Source organism: Triturus cristatus, chromosome 6, assembly GCF_964204655.1.
Source record: "Triturus cristatus chromosome 6, aTriCri1.1, whole genome shotgun sequence".
NCBI classification, from domain to species: Eukaryota; Metazoa; Chordata; class Amphibia; order Caudata; family Salamandridae; genus Triturus; species Triturus cristatus.
In genome coordinates this window covers 1,784,869,192-1,784,890,727 of record NC_140589.1, presented here as the reverse complement: position 1 = coordinate 1,784,890,727, position 21,536 = coordinate 1,784,869,192, and positions in this window count along the sequence as shown.

Genomic DNA, 21,536 nt, shown 5'->3' with positions numbered 1-21,536 from the left:
TGCAGCACTTCTTTTTTGCCTCAGTAATTACAATTTCATTACAATTTACTCTTGTGATATGAAAATGCCAAAATTATGTGATTATGTCAACTTGTATTTAGGAGGTAATTTGGGGCAAACATTCTACAGCAGCAGCACAGGAACAGCAAACAGAGAGAGAGTGGCTGCTGGCTACTGTTGTTTGTGTCCTGTAGCATTTAGTTCTATTTTCGTAGTGCAAAATACATCCTCGTGCCCATTTTGGATGCAAGGCTGCATTTGCACCATACAAATAGTGCTAAATGCAGAATTAAACCTGCTCTTGTAATTAGACATAATAATTGTGAGCAATTTTGCGGCAATTACAAGTAATTACGCTAGGGAGAATTGCACCAGTTACGCCCACCCCTGATTTTCATACCCTTTTCCTAAGTGGAGGTATGAAATTAAGATTTGTATCCTACTTAAATTTGCTCAGGAAAAAGTTTACAAAGGCCTAGATACTGAAACAGCTTTTCGGTTTTATTTCTCTGTGAAGGCACACTACCCCCAATATGCAGTGCTCAATATTTTTATATTCTATATTCCTCCTTGTGGTGTCATTGGTGGTAATTAATTAATATAATAAAATAGGCTTTTTCTACATGGCAAATACATTTTACCTTCCATGTGTAACTGCAGTGCATTAAAACTGCAGCCCAGCCAGATCACTGTGGTGCAGCTGGCAGACATATATTTGTGTCAAAATCAGAGTGATATATATGCACATTGCAGCCCACTATTGCATTTATCTTCCCTAACATAGGTGCACTTTATTTACAATTTACAACTTATAGGGAAGGTAAATAGATCAAATATGTGGATCCAAGGTACAGCACTTATTTAAAGCACAAGGCCTTTTCTACTCTTTAAAATGCTCAAAGTCCTAAAGCCAGCACTATTAGGCTCCAGAAAAATGTGACCATGCAGAAAGACAGAATTTATTACACAGTTGTTTTATTGTGATGACATGAATTCATCCATGTATGAATGCAGCCCCTTCAAAATATAGGTGGTCCAGTTCATAAAGATTTTGCTGTGTCTTACTCTTGTAGTACTCTTGAATTCCAGGAGTAAGCCAGGAGTTCTTAATTATGCTTCAAATTCACGAGTAAGCCAGGGGTATACAAGAGGAAGTCACGCTTACTCATACACCAATCCGTGAGAATTTGGCCTAGAATCTCTCTGGCATGTTATGGACAATTAGTCATGTAACCTGTGTACTTGCGTCTAATAATTTCAGGCCGGCATGGTACAAACTGATGTGTATGTATTGTGTATTCAGCAAAAACATGTCCGCCACTTGTTGAAGTGAAATTGCGGCACAGATTTAAGGCCACCTTCTGAACCATGGGGTACTTCCAATCTGGGTCCTAACAGGATAGTCAGTATTGGAATTTACCAGGTGCGGTATTTCCTTCCCAAGCAACTGGCCACAGTAATGAATCTATTAGTGTAAGCTTCAAATGAGGCACACTCCAATGTAAAAAGCATTTCAGCACCACCAGCTCTACTCTGTGAAGCTGAAGGTGAAACACAAGACAATGGAAGCCTGCTGTCTATCAAATATCTGATATTACAAATGCTCTGGGTATGTAAATGCGTGCACATCTGGTGTTATTCTTATTTTTTACATATGTATAAAAACAAATATATATTATTTCCACAAAATGGAAAACGTATTCAAGTTTAATATTTTCGCGGCTGATATTTAATAATTCTCTTGTTATAGTTATTTTCCTTTGGGGGTTGATGCTCACAGATGAGTTCTTATCAGGACATTGCAACAGGAGGTGTTTACAGGTCCTCCATACTGAAGTAGAAATGCCAGTTATGCTAGGGGGGTGCACTCTTCCCAGGCACTGGACTTCTAAAAGCTGATGAGAATCTCAACATGGAAGAGGAGGAGGATGCTGGGAAAAGTTTTTATGACTTCTGCGTAGTTGGGTTTATTTTTTTTTGTGTTGAAATTTTTTATTGAATTTTATAATGAGAATACATCAGCAAAATAAAAATAAAACAAGAAATTGTAAATGAATAAGGAATTATAAGCAATATAATAGTAACAAATATACAACATTGAGTATTTAAATAAAGCATATAAAAGACTCAAATAAATGAATCCAACACAAGTAAAGGAGAGAGTAATTGTAAGAACAAATAAATAAACATAAACATATAAATATTGAAAGGGAAAATACAAGAGACCAATAAAGGAAATTATGTAGGAAATAAGAATTAAGAGATATATAAACAAAATAAATAAGTATTATCTCGTGAAAAAGCGTATATTTGCAAAAACAGAACAAAGGATATTAAGGGAAAGGAAAGATATAAGGGAGCATAGAATAAAGTATGAAAGAGAAAATAGAAGAAAATAGAAGAGCGAACCAGGGTATGAAATAGAAGGAAAGGATGAGAAATAGAAAATAGAGAGAAATGAAAAAGGCAAAATAAATTATCAAACATAATAAACCAGAATGGAAAAGTGAATTAGCCAGCTTAGACGGAAGAACTGAGAGGAATAGGAGTGACAGAGGAGTCAGTAGTTTTGGTTTGCAGGAATGGTGACCATTTCTGGAGGAATATATCGGCTTGGTCTTGAAGATTATAAATTATTCTTTCATGAGAAACTGTTTGTATCATAGCAACCAGCCATTCCTCTTGTGAGGGTGGTGAGGAGGATTTCCAGTGACGTAAAATACATATTTTAGCTGTGGCTAGAGCAGTGTGGAAAAGACGATATTGTGGTTTGGAAAGCTTCGGAAGTGACGTAAGTCATGTAAAATAATATTGGTTGGTGTAAGTGGTAAATTCAAAGGCATTATTGAGCTCAATGTAACACCGATATAGTTCCAGAAGGGTTGGATACTTGGACATTCACAAATAATGTGGGTAATATCACAACCAGGATTGGAGCATCTCCAGCAAGTAGCGTGAGGAATCAGATTAGCTTTGTGTAATTTGACTGGCGACCAGTGCCAATCATGTAGTATTTTAAATAAACAGAATTTGAGCCTAGCTTCACGGATTCCTTTATGAAGATTCTCCAAGACCTGATACCACTCACTGTCTGTATAAGAGGTTGATAAACAGACTTGCCATTTACATTGAAGATCGTGTGTGAGGGATTTAGAAAAAAGATGAGTTGTAAAGGTTTTATAAAGACCGGAGGTTACCCCTTTAAGTTTCCCCCCGGTAGTTAAATAATATAATATTGGAGAGTTTTATAATAGCCGTGGAGGTGGCCCTAAATGGGTCTTCAAACACTGTTCGAGCTGAAAGTATTTGGAAGAATGTTGTTTAGGAAGATTAAATTCCTCACTGAGCTGAGAAAATGGTTTGAAGTCTCCATCATGTAGAAGTTGATACGGATACTGAATACCTGCAACTTGCCATTCAGGCCAAGATAACAAACGACCATTAATACGGATAGCTGAGTTATTCCACAAATGAGCCTTACTATGAATTCGCGGATTGGAACCTAATAAATGATGACCACGTTGCCAGGATTTATGCATAGCCGATAAAATTGGATATTGCGACTCAAAACGACTAGAACCGCTACCGTATAAGAGGGAAAGATCTAAATTTGAGGACAGAAGATAACATTGTTTATGAACCCTTTGCGGTACATCCTTGATTCCAGGTAACAAATAAGAGAGTTGGGAGATATGCAATGCTAGAGAATAGTGCTCAATAGATGGAAGGCCAATCCCCCTATATAATTGATGATCCTTAAGCTTTGCTATAGCAAGACGTGGTTTAGCTGAATTCCAAATAAAAGTTTTAATCTTGGAATCTATAGATTAAAGTAGGTATAAAGGAATCTGAAGAGGGAGCATACGTAAAACATAAAGAAATCTCGGAAGGGTGACCATCTTAATAGCTTGGACTCTACCCCATAGAGAGAGTCCCAAGGATTTCCATTTATCGAAGTCACGTTGCATTTGAGAAATTAGAGGGGTTAAATTATCTACAACCATGTCTTCTAAACCTTTATTGACTAGAATGCCTAAATACTTAAGACGTGAGGATTGCCAATGAAATGGGAATCCATGTATAGCTACGTTTGTGGTTCCATTAGAAATAGGCAACGCTTCACTCTTATCCCAATTGATCTTGTAACTCGAAAAAGAGGAGAAATCATTAATGATTTGGAGAAGAGAGGGAAGAGATCGGGGAAGTCGTGTAAGAGTAAGCAAAATATCATCGGCATAGAGGTATATTTTAGAGTGTCCGATTGGGAGGGGGACACATGTAATCTCATCAGATTGGCGGATGGTGGCAGCCAAAGGCTCCATAGCCAGAAGGAAGAGAAGTGGGGATAGCGGGCAACTTTGGCGCGTTCCTCTCCTAATCATAAACGTATCAGATAAAAACCCACCACAGTTCACCTGAGCAGAAGGATTGTCATACAAGAAGCATATTTTATCAATGAATTTTTTACCCAACTCAAATTTTTCCTTGATCGTGAAAAGGTAGTCCCATTCAATGCGATCAAATGCTTTTTCTGTGTCAAGTGAGTGTGCTAATGCATCTTCTGGAAGATGTGTGGCCGACCATAGTGCATGGGCCAAGGTCCGGATATGGTTCCGAGAGGAACGTCCCAGAATAAAACCAACTTGAGTACGGTGTATCAAAGAAGGTAAAACTTTACGAAGACGAGATGCAACAATGCTAGCTAAAATTTTGATATCGGAATTTAATAAGGAAATGGGACGATAACTACTGCACTATAAGGGATCTTTACCGGGTTTGGGTAAAACAGCGATAATGGCTTTGTTGGACAGAGGACCTAATGAAGAGACATTATCCGCCTCCTGGAATGCAGCATGCAGAGTGTCAATAACCTTGTGACCACCCCATCGATAAAATTCGGCAGGAAATCCATCCTCACCTGGAGCCTTGTGATAGGGTAGGGAAGTTATAGCTCGAGAAATTTCATCACTAGTGATTTCACTGTCATGAAGGGCTCTACCATCATCAGATAGAGAAGGAAGATCTACCTTTGCAAGAAATGCTGACATTTTATCCGAATCTATATGATTATCTGGAGTATAAAGAGATTGGTAAAAAGATGCAAACTCATTAACAATCTCTTGAGGTTTTGTACACAAATCTCCTTGCGTTGTTCGAATGGCCGGAATAGCCATAGCTGCCTCTCTCTGATGTAATTGTGCAGCTAATAATCGTCCCGCCTTTTCACCTTGTTCGTAGTGACGACCTTTCATTTCTGCAGAGCATACTCTGCTTTGGACGTGAAAAGGCTGTTTAGAGCCATGCGAGCTTGCTCGAGCAATTTACGATTTTGTAGCGTTGGAGAAGCGTACAAACGAGAGTAAGATTGTATATCTCGTTCTAATTCAACTTGCCGTCTAGCATTTTGTTTGTTTGCAATTGCTGCATCACGCATTAATTGACCCGTAAGCGTGGCTTTAGCTGCAGCCCAAATAGTCCTGTTGGATGCTACAGAGCCTTGATTAGTGGAAAGATATTCTAGGAAGTGCGACTGTAATTGGGATTTTCCATTTGGAGTTCTATGACGTTGGATGCTCATACGCCACGGTTTCCGTCCTGGTCTAGAAAGTCCCAATTCAAGGGAAAGGAGGACAGGAGAATGATCAGACAAAACTGCTTCCAGAATGCAGGAATCTGTAACCAATTGGACTACCTTCTGTGATATCAAAAAATAATCTAAACGAGAGAATGTACCATGAGCGGAAGACATTTTTTTTTATTCCTTTACTGTTGGATGACTAAGACGCCAATGATCAACTAATCCATTATCCAAGATTATGTCACCTAGCAAAGCCCTATCTGAAGCATTGCCCTTGTCTAATGGTCCTGTTTTGTCTAAGATAGAATCTTGCGTCACATTCCAATCTCCACCAATCAGATATTTCGACGCATTAATTTCTGTTAGTAGACGGGACAATTGAATAAAGAATGATTTTTTGGTACCTGTAGGGGCATACACAGATCCTACGTAAATGTGCGAATCCCCAACCCGTAACTTAGCAAAGATATAGCGTCCATTTGTATCTGACCATGTTTTCAAAACAGTAACCGGAAGTGATGTGCGAAGAAGGATTGCAACTCCACATTTGCGGGAAGGAGCAATATCATTGGATTCATCTTTTTGAATACTACTAATGTATGACCTTTCCCACCCAATCTCTACATAATTTTTCAGACTCCAATGATTCTAAGTGGGTTTCTTGTAATAAAGCTACATCCACATGTTTGGATTGGAGATAGGAAAGTACTTTCTTCCGCTTAATGTAATGAGTAAGACCATGCACATTCCATGTGATTGCATTTAAAGGATGTGTATTTGGCATGTTAGAGCAGTACAAGTATTAGCTGAAAAAAGATCTGTTGCTGGCTAGGTAAAAAATCAAAGGAAAGGAAGAGAAAAGAATAAAGGAGGTACTCTGGCTCAGAAAAAAGGCATCAATATGTAATTGAAAAGAAATTAGCAGAAGTAAAGAAAAATTATGCAGACAGGTAACACAATATAAAACAAGACTGTAAGATAATTATTAGGAAGTACAATAAAGAGGAGGGGGAGGGTAAGGGTAAAATCAGAAGAAAATGATAGAAGAACGTACAAATAGAAAGAAAGAAATTTGGGGAGCTGAACTGTTAACTGCGGGTCTGGGCGCACTAGAGCACCGCCGCGGGAAAGGACCCCCCCGGAAGAGAAAGGAAGTTGAGGAGAGTGAATATTAACATATAATAGAGTTCATGATAGCAGTTTGATAAAGAGTGAGGAATACGATAAGGGAAATCAAGAGAGCAGTCCTAAAAGCTATAGTACATTCCATTGTAGAGGATGGAAAACTAACAATTAAGTTACTTATAATAACCTTAAAGAATATACATTATACTTATAAATAAGCAGAAAATAGCATTAAAGCACAATGTAAATGACATAAAATAGAGAATAAGATTAAAATATTAGAACAATAATCAAATAACTAAGTGTCAGAATAATTAAATGAAAGCATGATTTATGATAACATGTTATAAGTTGTAATATTGATAGTGAATAACCAATTGGAAGTAACCACTATAATGGATATAAACATTCTAAAGATAAAATTGAAAATATAGAAAATAAAGCGTATATCTAGCTATAATGCATCTAACATTGTGTGGATATCATAGTATATAAGAACAACTTAATTAATCTTAGTGCTGATAACGATAAGAAGGGGTTAAAAGATAAATATGAAATCTGCAATGAGCTACGGCTTAAACATAGGAAGAACAACTTATATGACAAAGAGTTATTCAGTCCGCAACTGAAGGAGATTTAAGAGGAGATCTGGACTTTATCTCTATGCGGATTTTGAGTAAAAGTAGCAGTAGAAACAGAATGAAGGGCTACATTTTTATTTTCTTGAAGGCGATGGAGTCTTTCAAAGTCTCTACCACGATCTCTTGGGCTACTAAGACTTCGTCGCCTGTGATCTGGTAGTGGAAGAGAAGAAGTAGAAGGTGATTGAGAATGATCCTTTGTTGAAGGTTGGACTTGGACTTCCACATCTTGAAGTTTGATGGAATCAAAAAATTCCTGAAGATGTGTTGGATCATAAAAATCTTTGGAATCTCCATTTCTGAGGATGCGAAAACGCGCAGGTTCAAACAAGCCATATTTGATGTCTAATTGGCGCAATTGAGGTCTCATGGAGAGAAAAGCTTTCCTTTGCTCATTGTTTCCTTAGAAAAATCAGATGCCATATGAATTATATGACCCTTGAAAGAGAAGGAGCCTTGTGAGCGAGCTGCAGCCAGTAATTATCGTGTTTGTTCATGGCGGAGGAAACAGGCCTTAATCGGTCTTGGACGTGCTGCAGGATCTTTACGTGGAGGACCAATTCTGTGAGCTCTTTGGATTTCCAAAGGGGGAACAAAAGAAATACCAGTCAAGTTTGGAAGGATGCTACAAAGGAATGCTTTTGTGTTTTGGCCTTCAATATGTTCCGGAAAACCAAAAAAACTGATGTTATCTCTTCGACTACGATCTTCCAAATCGATGATTTTGCTATGAAGAAAAAGACGATCTTGATCTTTGTTGGAAAGTGAATCAAGACGGTTCTCCACTGCAAGAATTCTAGAATCGAGACCCTCAACTTTGGCATAAAAGCCTGCCATATCTGCTCGAATTGACTTGGTTTCTTCAGCCAAGGATATGATTGTAATGTCCAAACCTTCCAGTCGAGGACTAACCCCAGAAATTTCCTGGAGAATATGTTGCATAGTTTCCGTAGATGCATGCCCAGTGGCAGGAGGTGAGCTTGGCGGTAAGTTGGATGATGAAGATGCGCTGCCTTTTGTTGACATATTATTGGGTTGCTTAAGAGCCTCTACATTTGTAAAGGACTTTTAAAAGAAACTCTGAAGAAGCCGTACTTTGGCGTAGGATATGAACATGTAGGTACACTGAAGATAATGAAATAAAGCTGTTAAGAGCAAGACTGCTGTCAATGTGGTGAAATAGACATGCAAGGTATTGGACTGCTGATAGAATAAAACTTATTATTAGTACATTACGATACCAAAGACAATATAATAAGTGGAGAATATATTCATAAAAACAGTGTAACTAAGAGCGTATTAGGCAGTGCATGCAAGAAATAACAACAATCCGTTTTTCTCCAATAAAAGTCTACATTCAACTTTCATACAAAAATTAATTGCTGCTTTGTCAAAAAAAGGAAGCCTTAATAATTCACGAATATACTGTTCCAGTATCAAATATTGGCACAATAATGTTTATGTAAGAAAATGAATGAGGAGCAGTTCTGTCAGGAGAAGAAGAAGGAGACCTCCTATATGTTATATAACCAACAGCGAAAGTTTTAATGAAGTGCAGTGTCAATTAGTTGAGGGGATGCAGCCCGTAAGCAAACAGGGAGCACAAACCTCTGCAACGTTGAGGAGCGCAAAGGTGCAACCACATCAAGGACGAAGAAGCGCCATACAACCAGGGCAAATCCCCATATATAATGGTGAACATTGTGAAGTATACAGTCTCAATTGCAGGTTAATTAAGGAGGCAGGGCTTCAAATCACCAGGGAGGCACTCTCCATACAATTAAAAATAATGTAAAGAGGAAGAAGCGCTGGTGCGGTAATAGGAAGAAAGACGGCCCTGTCAGGGAGAAGGGCGCCATCTCTGGAACACCGTGCAGCGCAGAAAAGCCTCACCTCCACTCTCATCAATGGCCTGGAAGCGGTGCCGTTGTATCAGGCAAACGGAGAGACGTGTCCCAGACAAATGCAGCGCTCCCGTCATTCGAGAAGGCGTGGCCTCACAAAGAAGGTGGAAAGAGAAAGAGGAGGCGCGCCAGACGAGACGTGCTGGTGAAGGCAGGGCCGCGAGGAAGTCTCGTCAGCACTCGGAACAGGACCGCCTGCACCGACCGACGCCAGGAAACTCGCTCCGACTGACCTCCATATCTTCCGACCACAGCGGAACAGGAGAAAAGGGCTCCAAATGCAGTGGACGGTAAGTTATAGCCATTGGGGCCCCGTCCCACGACGGAGCTCACTCCTCAGGCGGCCATCTTCCTGCGTGGCCAGATCACGCCTCCCTGCGTAGTTGGGTTTAGATCTCTGAAGTTCCTCTGACTTTGCCTGAGGCCACCATAGTCTTGCGTCGGCCTATCATGACCTATTTCCTTTAGCTTTATGTCCTGCCCAACATGGCATTTCCCCAACTGGCATCACATTCAGTCTCCTTCCTCCCAATGACATCAGTGGAGGAAGGAGACAGAGTACAGCTTGACATTGATGACAAAAAGATAAGTGATAACTGTGCATGCTCCAAGGGGCAGATTTACAAGCCCCTTGCACCACCAGTACGTCACTTTCCGTGACGTACTGGTGCTCCAGGGGGCTCCTCCATATTTACAAGGACAGGAAAAGCCACCCTGCGTGACTTTTTCTCTCCTTGTATATACGGACCCTTCACACGCAGCACTTTGCGTTGAAGGGGCGTTAAATGTGTGTTGCTGTGGGTGTTCCCACGCAACACCCATGGAACAAGATACATCTCCAAATTTACGAAGAATCGTAAATCTAGAGATGTGTCTGAATGCTACGCCACCCAAGAGGCGCAACGAAGAGAAATGTCTTCATTTCTCCTTGTTTTGTCCTCTTTTAATGCGTGCTGCATTGAAAGAGGAAAATGCCTGTAGTGATTGGTTTTGTGAAGGAAGGTGCCCCTTCCTGCACAAAAACAATCTCCCCACGATGCAGGCACACTTGCACTGGCGCATGGCTGCAGTTTGTGCACCAGCGCAGGGGGAAGCACATAGATGCGACATATTCTTGTAAATATGTTGTATCCCTGTGCTTCAGAAGTGCCGCAGGGTGGCGCAGCCAAAGGGCTTGTGGTGCACATTCTATGAGGGGAATGTTGGGGGCATTTTAGTGTCTTACCTGTTTGAGTGGCTCACGGAGACCTGGGCTCAGTCTTGTTTCCTTCCCGCCCCGGTCCGACGTGGTAACCAGTACCGTTGCGCGGAGGGCGGGGAAGGGGAGAGCCAGGCACTTCCGGTCGACCGGTTAGCGGTCTAGTTGTGGGGATTAGGCAGTGATAGAGGCAAGCCCGTCTGCGCCCGTCCGCGGCCGAACGGGGCCTGGGGCCCCCCCCCCCCCTGGTTGTTCTGGAGTAGAACTACAGTACAGCTCCCAGGAATTGCATGCCCTGTGCCCCCCAATGGTGGAGCCGTGTAAACACAGCATGGAAGGAGGAAGTATGGGATGGGACTGCGTGGGGAGGGAGGAGAAGGAGGCAAGCTCTGCTCTGAACTGTTGCCTGCTGAATTGTCGATCACTCAGGAAGCATAAACTAGAGATCTACGACCTGCTGTTAGATGGTCAGATAGATGTGATGTTTCTCACTGAGACTTGGCTGGACGAGGCCTCTGCGCCAGAGATCCTAGAGGCACTACCTAGTGGTTATGCGATCACTAGGATAGACAGGGACTCCGGCAGAGGAGGGGGAGTGGCAATCATATTTAAACATGCCACCCAATGCTTCCTCGAGCCTGTTAGCATTACTGATAGCGAGGCTGGCCTTTTTATGATTAGAGTGGCTATTAACTATATTGTGAAAGGGCTTCTGGTCTACAGACCTCCTGGATACCCCACTCGCTTCTCTCCAAGCTTGATAGATTGTCTCATCCAACTAGCATTGCGTTATGATAAACTTCTAGTGCTTGGGGACTTCAATCTGCATCTTGAGGATGCTAAGAGTGTGGTGGCGGGTGAGTTATGTCAGGAAATGGCTACCTTACAACGCAGGCTAAAATCTGACTCCCCTACCCATCAGCTGGGCCATTTGCTTGACTCACATTTTTACGAACTGGGAGGACATAGCTGTTAACCCACCTCTCCCAATGGCATGGACAGACCATTTTATGGTCCCATTTCTTATGATGCTGCCTGGGCCAAAGGTTCAGGAGGAATCTAAGGGGGGAATAACATGCCGGAAGTGGGCTGGCTTCTCGCTGGGAAAGTTTAACAGTGCCCTTTCGCAGGGTGGGTTACCTGGGGGAATAGATGCCGAAAGTACCTGCGTAAATTTGGATAGGAGGATTGCGGAGGCACTAGATAGCACTGCCCCCTGGTCACAGAAAATACCGGGTAGAGCACAAAAATCTGCTCCTTGGTATAATGCCGCCTTGAGAAGGGCGAAAGCAGATTGTAAACGCATGAAAAGGCGATGGAGGAAAGACTTCTCGGACCAGGGGAGGAAGGAGTATGTTGAAGAGCTATCATGGGCTTATTAGAAGGGCTAAGGCATCATACTATCTGGAAAGAATTGGGTCGGCGGGAAATTCGACAAGGGAACTATTTAGGGTTTACAAGGAGATATGTTCCCTAGCTACAGCGGCAGTACCTGCAACGGGCTCAGAAGACTAATGTAACCACGTAGCAGATTTCTTTTCAGATAAGGTGGAGAAAATTTATTCCACCTTCCCGGACTCTGCCCAAGTAGGCCACGAAACTTTGGAGGAGGAAGGGCACCTCCAGGAGAGCGAAGGGTTGGATAGCTTCACCGTTCCCCCTCCAGAGTTGCTAATAAAAATCTGTTTGAGTGTTAAGTCGGGCTCTCCCAGAGACCCGGCCTCCCCTAAAGTGCTCAGAGGGAGCATAGAAATATTGGAGCCGTACATTAGACATCTCGTGGAGGTTTCATTTAGGACATGTATAGTGCCAGGAAGATGGAAGGAAGCAGTGGTCCTTCCGCTACCCAAGAAACCGCACTTAGGCCCAGATCAACTTGACAACTTGCGCCCAATTTCTTTACTGCCGTACTTCGCAAAGATTGCGGAGAAAGTGGTAAACATGCAACTCACGGCGCATATTGGGAAATTTAACCTCCTGCATCCCACTCAGTCTGGATTCCGGGCTTTCCACTTGACGGAATCTGCCCTGCTACTCGCCACGGAAACCATCAGGCAATATGTGGATGCGGGACAGAGGGTGGCCTTGATCCTGTTGGATTTAAGTGCCGCCTTTGAGACTGTTGCCCATCACACTCTGGTGCAGTGTCTGAGGAAAGGAGGTGTGTCTGGCTGGGCATTAAGTTGGATGAAATCATTCTTGTCGGAGCGCCGCTTTCAGGTGAGGCATGGTGCTCACTATTCTAAAGTCATCAAACTGAAACAGGGGGGGCCGCAGGGCTCCATCCTGAGCCCGACCCTGTTCAATCTTTATGTGGCTCCACTGGCGGAGATTGCTGATGGTTTTGGGATCAGGGTCGTGTACTATGCCGATGACACCCAGTTGGTGGTCTCCCTGACACAGGCACAGGATACGGCACCCTCCAATTTCGTGGCATGCTTGCAAGAGCTAGCATCGTGGATGGCTAACAACTGCCTGAAATTGAATGGCGATAAGACCGAGGTGCTTGTGATGGGGAGAGCCCCGTCGGTGTGGTCGTCGACTTGGTGTCCACAGAGCTTGGGATCCACCCCGATGCCCTGCGCCCAGGCGAAAAACCTGGGGATGTGGCTGGACAAAAAGCTCTCCTTTGAGTACCATACCGGACGGGTGGCAGGCGCCTGTTTTGGTGTTCTGAGGGGCCTTCGTAAAACTCTGGATATGCTGCCTACTGCAGCCAGGAAGACCATGGTCCATGCCCTGGTGACTTTACGCCTTGATTATGGTAACATCTTGTACCTGGGTGCAACGGCGAAATGTATGCAAAGACTCCAGGGTGTGCAGAACGCAGCGGCTCATCTGGTTCTTATGCGCCCAAGGAGGGCCCCCTCGAAGGTGGCACTTGCTTCCATCCACTGGCTGCCGATAAGAGAGCGAGTCCTGTTCAAGGCATTGTGCGTTTGCCACCGTATTATTCAGGGGACAGCCCCATCCTATTTGTCTGATCTACTCACTCCCTATGTTCCAACACACCAACTCAGATCAGGTGGAAGGGGCCTGGTGTGCGTTCCTACTATTAAGAGAGCTAGGATGGGTGGGCGGTCCTTTTGTTTTTTGGCTGCACAACATTGGAACAAACTCCCTTTGGGCCTCCGGGTGGAGGCCATGGAGGGCACCTTTAGGAAATATTGGAAAACTCATCTATTTCCCCCAGGATTATCAGGACTGGCTGGGTTAGGGTGTAGCATTTCAGGGCAGCTTGCACCGCAGCGCGGGGACACACTGGCCGAGTGTAACCATGCGCTTTATAAATGTGTTTATTATTATTATTAAATCACACGACTGCAATAGTTTAGCATTGCACCCAATAAAACAGGCGATAGAGATGGAGTCAAGTCTGTTGTGTAAATGGCGACTGTTGATGAGAGGATCCAGATATTCGATGCCCTTCTCAATCCGGATTGATCATCTCTGGTGAATGGCCATTGGGAGAGTAGCCACACGTGTGCTGTGGCAGAGGGCATGATGGCTGGCACATGATTTAGAGTGGGAGAAACAGGAATATAGAAAGAAAGGGTTTTATAGCAGTAGTCTTTAGGAGAAACCCATAAGATGTATTCATTTATTTATTTTATTTTAGGAGTTTTATATAGCGCTGGCAAGACCCGAGGGATATCGGAGCGCTTCACAGCAATGTTACTTCAATTATCAGACAAACACAGTACAATAAAAATACAATGTCGAGAGTCGTGACAAATTTTTAGTCAATCTCAGAGCAATAAAAAGATAAAAAATCTTAAACTAGATCTGAGCAGGTACTGCTAGCCAGTGTCAAGATCTCCACCGTGTGATAAAACCCTCTTGGTTTAGGTTCTTTTGAGATTGTAGATGGGTGGATTCTGAATGTGCTGTAGAAAGACCCATCTGCAGGCCATTGCTGTAGACTAAATGGGAGTACATCAAAGCTTCATAGGCAAATTTACACTTGTGGCATTGTAGATGAAAGAAAGTTGATTTGTTATGTTCCTTGGAGCGAGCAATGCGGACAAGCACAATTGAAATTTAAGAGTAAAACGGAACAAGGACTTTCTCATTGGGAGGACCCATGTATTATGAGACGAGACAGTAGAATTTGCGCTGAAAATCATGACATAAGTTTGTTTTGGAGTGAGCCTTAGACAGATTTGCCACATCCAAAGATCAGTACTGCAGACACATATTGATGGGATTGGATGTGTTCCAGCATTTGAGCAAAATCTCTGCAGGGCCAGCTTTAGGGTGATGCTATTGGTGCGGCTGAAGTGGGCGCTGACCTGAGAGGGGTGGGGTGGAGGGCCCTGACCTCAGGGGGGCGCTGTGTTTAGCAATAATATAGGATTTAAAATCACCTGCTGCATAATTCCTTGTGTGTCCAGCTTTCGGGCAGCAATGAAAATGTTATGAGAACTCTTGTGATTAATGTTCCTGCTAGAGAGAGATGAGAGTTTTGTCTAGTGTCAGTTTTGACTCGCCATAAAGTAGCGCAGAGGATTAATATGCCTGCTGCAAAGAACAGGTCTGTATTTTATGTGAATAGCTGGGTGGAATAGTAAAGCCAACCTGTACCAGCGCTTTTAAACAAATGAAATGTATTTGAGAGAGGGGCTATGGGGAGATGAGGGGCACACTGCCTGGGTGGTAGTGAGGGATTCTGAGAAGGAGGTCAAATGGGGGGCCCAAAAACAATTGTCGCACCGGACGCCACTGGCGCTAAAGCCAGCCCTGGATCTCTGCAACATCCCCATAATTCCAGAAAGCAAAACCAAAGGAGGAGATGAAAATAAAACAGGGCACTTAAAAGAATGGTGATGGGGAAGCTGTGAGAGGCTCGATAGATAAACATTTAAAGTTCAAAACGCGTAAGTCCCTGTACCAAACTTTAATATTTTTAAGAAAAAAGTAAATTCCAAAGAAATTAAAGGTGAACAATGATAGGCTTTCTACATTTCTCATAGCTACTTATTTGAATCTCTGAAGATAATTCCTTTCATCAAATGAAATATCAGAAGCAAGCCAGCCGACATGTGATTCGCTTGGGAAGAATCACTCTGGAGATTTTTCATGGCCATATCATGGGTACAATGGATTTGTCAAAGTGGGATAGTGCACAGAGAAAAAAGAAACTCATCTGGAAATGGGTTCATTAGATTACCACAAACACAGGGGAACACCTAAAGGAGACTACAGAAGCTTGGTGCATTTTGGGTGGTGAACCAGTCTCCAGATGCTTTCATTTTTGACAGAACACAGCTCAACTCCAACAAATATTTTGTGACAAAGGTAGGGCCAAGTTGATTGTAGCAGATGGTGGAGCCCCATCACTGCAATAACCCTCCCTGACCTTTTGGTTTACTGAGCTGGACTCATGACCCCTAAGGAGGAGTTACTTGGAAGCACTCAATTATTCCCTATACCCATAGCTTTTAATGGGTTCTTGAAAATCCTTTCATTGATACAGTGAGCGCCATATGCTGTAAGGTCCTGCAATGATGTCAGATACTGCGGCAAGTTATGTGAATATTTCTAGACTACTGTATTAATGCAATAACTAATAAACAAACATTGGCAAAGCCATTAGGTCTCGCCCATGTGAGAACTATTGGCTTTGGCAATGTGTTTTAGCCATGTTGAACACTAATGTGACTGCTGTTCAGCATGGCTAAATGTTAGTGGCGTGGGGTATGGTAGATTGGAGTAGAGTGGAATGAGGTAAATTGGACTAGCGTAACGTCGGGTAGACTGGGGTAGTGTGGAGTGGGGTAGGTTGATTTAGAGTAGTGTGGAGTGGTGTAGATCAGGGTAGCATGGAGTAGGCTAGATTGGTTTAGAGTAGACTGGGGTAGATTGGGCTAGTATGGAGTGGGGTAGATTGGTTTAGAGGAGGACAGATTGTAGTGGGGTATATTGCGGTAGAGTGAGGCAGACTAGAGTTGGGTAGATTAGAATAGATTGTAGTGTAGAGTGAGGTATATTGAATGAAAAAGCGGGGTAGATTGGAGTGGAGTGGGGTAGACTGAGTGGAGTGGGGTAGATTGTAGTGGAATAGGGTGGGATAGATTGGAGGGGAGTGGGGTAGATATAGGTGGATTGGAGTAGATAGGACTATATTTGGGTGGATTGTGGTAGATAGGAGTGCAGTAGATTGGGGTAGAGTAGAGTGAGGGATTTTGCTTGGTCAGCAAACAATCCTCGGGTCAGCAAGCAGGTCAGCAGGGCAGACTTCACAGTTGCAAAGTCCTTCTTCTTGGCCACAGGTCCAGAAGGGATCTGAAGAGTTATGTTAAGTTGTTATGTTATGAGTATTTGCATTTGTAAAGCACACTAGCACCCTCAATGGTATCCTGGTGCTGAGTAGGTGTGTGTGCCTGCCCTGCCTAGGGTAGGCTGTTTAATTGAAAAGCCAGGTCTTCAGCTTGTAGAATTCAAGAAGGTAGGTGGAGGCTGTGATGTGGAGAGGGAGTTCGTTCCACGCTTTAAGAGAATGCTCATCCTCCTGATCTGGTTCTTCTTATGCGACAAGTAGCCGTCCTGCGGAGAAGAGTTGTCCGGATGGCTGGAGGAGGGAGATGCGTCTGTTCAGGTTGGGTCTGAGGGTCCAATATTCTTACTTGGTGCCAGCTTGAACAGTGGGGGATCCTCCAATAAGGCGGAGGAGCGTCGCCCCACTGCTTCACCTCCAAGCTGAATACAAAAAATAAAATGATAACTTTTGTTATTATCATTTTGTTTTTCGTATGTAGCTTGAAGCTAAAGCCAGGCAGGCGGGGCTGGGCTCCTCGTGACACAGGGGGAGAAATGTTGGCAGCACCTAAAGTGTGAATGACGCTTTGGCCGGCCGTCTCAGGCCGGCCAAAGCGTCATGCGCACTGTGCATGTTCTCCATGCAGGCTGTATTACAGCCTGCATGGAGAACATGCACAGCCTGCCAGCCCCTGTTTGAGTATGAAACCATGGCGCTCAGACCAATCACAATGCTGCTAGAGCAGCATTGTGATTGGTCAGGGGATTCTGGGAGGCAGTGTGCTTCCTGCCAAGTGCATACAGGAGGACGGAGGAAGAAGAGTGGCGTAGAGGCAAGATGGCTGCCGACTGACTTTGGTGAAAGTTGCTGCTGCTTCTCTCCCTCTGTGCTTGTTTATAGATGCTATGACAGCCACTTAAAACATTCCCCTTTTGCTTGGGCACTCAACTCTAGGATGACATGCGGCTGCTGGGCATTGGGATCCAGTTGAAAGCAAGGTGTTTTGCTACAGTTCTGTTCCTACTGCCCCCAAGTCTCCGGTGCTTCCCTGGCGTGCCTCGGAGGAGTTGCTGGTGCTCCGCACAGAGTATGACCCCGAAAACAGACAAAGCCGATAAGGTGGCTAAGAATCCTAAGGATAAAGACGTTTTAAATATGTCATCGGACGCCGGGGGCCGCTGGTCCCTCCGGTATCAACAGCTCTAAAAAAACACCAACATCGCCCCTCCCACACGCCGAGGAGGTCCGAAGAAAACGGATGGCACCGCAAAGGAAATCGCTGCCGCTGGCACCGCCGCTGAAGGAGCACTGAGGCAGCCTACGGTAGTGGAGGCTTTCTTGATGTCTTTGCCATCTGCTCACGTCGTCAGTTACCAAAAGACAACGGAAAAAACTCAGCGTCTGCTGGCGGTAGGAGCAGCAGGGACTGGGGAATCCTCAAAGCTCACACAGTCCAGCTTCGAAAATTAGTTGCAGGGAAAACCTGGACTGGAACAGGGCTCCTCGACGGATCAGACTCAGACTCAGATTCAACAAGCACAAGTCTCACAGGAAGACCGTATAGACTTACTTACAGGGAATTCTGAAAATGCAGAATACACAAAACATCTAACTACGGAAGCTCTTGACCTGGTGGCAGGGGGTGAGTGGGCTGACAGGGCTGAGCCGGTGATGGAGAGTGACAACTCAAATGAATCTGGGTTACTGGCCACTTTGGCCAAAAATGGCACTGTGGCTAAGAATATAAACGGCAATGGTAAGGTTTGCATGAGCAAAGTTTTAATTGAAGGGGTCTCCACCACTGTACCTGTAGACCATGCCTCAGATCAAAATCGAAATCAAAAGCAAGCTTCACAGCATTGCGAGTCGATGCACGGATCTCCCGAGGGGGATAAGTTGTATTCACTTAACAATTACTCTGAGTCCTCTGCTATCAGTGACTTTAATACGTCTGAAGAAACTGACTCAGAAGAGTCCTCTACCGTGCAAAAAGGCTGTCGTAGCAAGGCTGCTCTTCAAAAACATAGAACAAGATCTAGAATAAGCCTAGCTCAAACCGATGCGGCAACTGCAAGGAAATTGGAGTGGGACTACTCGGCTACTAGCATGGTTTACGAGAATGATGGGCAAGCGGAACCAGGTGGTCCGGCAGCTCCCCCTGGACCCTTAGCCCCACCCTCGCTGGATCTAGTATACTCTACATTAAAACAAATGCAGGGAGAGGCTAGAATGGAAAGCAGAAGATCGCTTCAAGCAACTAAAAAATTGCAGGCCTCAATCCGCAAAGTTAATAAACTCTGCACAGAAATGGCTGAGCGGGTCACACATGAAGAGGACAGAACTGTCGCACTGGAAGATGAAGTTGATAAATTACAGGAATTTGAGGAACAGCAGCAAAAGCAGCCAATGGTCATTTGCTGGAAACTCGAGGATTTCGAGAACCGTCAATGGAGAAACAATGTTCGCCTATTGGGGGTTGCCGAAAATGCGGAAGGGGGCAATATAGTGTCCTTTGTGGTGTCCTTGCTAAAGGGAGCTCTCCCGGACCTTGCCCATTGGAATTGGGACATGGAGGTCCAGCGGGTCCATCGTTTTCCAATGGTTCAGAGGAGGAATAATTCAACTAGGTAGGATGAGCACCCAAGAGCAATCCTGATCTATTTTGGAAATGTTCTGCTTAGACAAGCTATAAAAGAGAAGGCAAGACCTGACGCCAAGCGGACATTTGATGGGCACACTTTTTTTGCATGCCCCGATTTTTGCCCTGCCACAGTGGAGCGCAGATGGAGACTCTGCCAGTTGATAATTGTATTTCAGGGATTGGGCTGTGAGGCGTACCTGCTATTTCCTGCCCACCTTAAAGTTATAACTAACGGGCGGATTCGAATGTTCCCTTCCGAAGTGAAGGCTCAAGAGTTCTTGACAGGGTTGAAGGAGACAAAAGGGAGGGGTGATGCAGCCCGCTAAGCTATCTGGGGCTAGATAATTGCTTAATTGGTTTATTGACTAAACATTTTGGTACACTACTCTTTGATCTATTCCTATGGTTGCTTTTTCAAAAAAGCGGAGTGGGGGGGGTGGTTTGGTGGTGGTGGTATGTTTGAGGCTAGAGGGAGAGAAGAATCTGCGGTAACTCGAGATGTGAGATTGGTAGCCACACATAGGTCATGCCTGACCTATTTGCCTGTATGGGTTGTAGGTGGGGTGGGGGTGAGGGGGTTTGGATCAGGGGGTTTAGGGGTTTTGGGGCGTAGGACACAGCACAGCACAGTACAAAGTATGATGAAATCTTTGGTTAAAAGTTTTCGTTAAATGTAGAGTATGTTTTTTTGGCAAAAGGGAAGGGGAAGATGTGATGATATTTAAAAAAAAGGCAAATAAGAAACAAAATATTAAATTAATGCAGAAGGGAAACTACCTAAAAACTGATCTATGGTTTCTCTGAATCTTAAGATAGTCTCAATTAATATCTGCGGGCTTAATGATCAAGCTAAACGACAAAGGGCGGGAATAATATTGAAAACACAGAGAGCTGACATATTATGTGTACAGGAGACCCATATAGAGGGTACCAGAGCTGGGATTTTAGAGCAATTAGGTTTTAGATTACTGGTGGCTACAAATAAAGGTACTAAAACCAGAGGGGTAGCTATCCTCACCCGTAGGAAAGATGTGACAGTTAAAAGGATACTATCAGATAGATGGGGTCGATGGGCTTTAGCAGAATGTGGATTTGCTGGGGAGCTATTCACTGTTTGTTCGGTGTACGACTCAACAGCTGATGACCCTGAGGTACTAGAGTTTTTGGATAATGAGTTAGCAAAAATGCCTACTCCACTTATAGTATGCAGCGATTTCAATATAAATGGGCTTGGGGGACTCTGGGGAACCACCGGCGATACATACGCAGGAAGGACGCAAAAGAAGGGTTTTTAAGGCACTTACTAATTTGATTAATAATCATGGACTTATTGATGTATGGAATCACTTAAATATTAATGACCACGGCAGTACCTTTTTTTCTGCCCCACACAATGCGATTTTCCGACTAGATTATTTTTTTGTATCACACTCATTAGCCTACCGGATTAGAATAGAGAAATTCCCAAGGATACTATCGGACCACAACCCTCTCACTCTCACTTTGGCTTTTACTAAAGGAGAACGGGCTGAGCGGACCTGGACCTTCGAAAAAGGGCTTCTAACGGATCCTGAATACGTTTCCCACATGAAGGGGTGGATCAAGGTTTTCTTTGATATATATAGACACAGTGCTAGTGTAGGAGTTGTGTGGGACACATTCAAAGCAGGTGTTAGAGGGGAGACCCTCAGTTTTAGCTTATTTCGGCAAAAGAGAAATGCGCAACGTGAAGAAACGCTCTATAAAAACTTAGCTAGGATCGAATAGCAGCTGGCTATGGCGGTAAACGCAGGATTAGTCACTAATGATATTTTGCATCGGCTTGCTTGGGCTAAGGCAGGAATAGGAGAATGGGCTGCGACAAAGGCATCAGAACGCTTCTAGCGAAAAAAGAGCAATGTCATGAATTTAGTGAGCAGGTAGGTCACACTTTGGCAGTCAGACTTCGACAAAGGTGCGCTGCAAACGAGATAAATGAGATCATAGATGAGCTTGGAAATTTAATCACAGACCCCTCTGGGATTCAAGAAGTGTTTCGACAATTTTATCTTCGATTATACGGGGAGGAATCACGGGATTCGCAGAACTTATCTCAGGATTTACTCAATAATATACCCTTGCAGAGCATTGTAACTGAGGATAGTGAAAATCTGCAGGTAATCCTGACACCGGATGAGATTTATGGTGCAC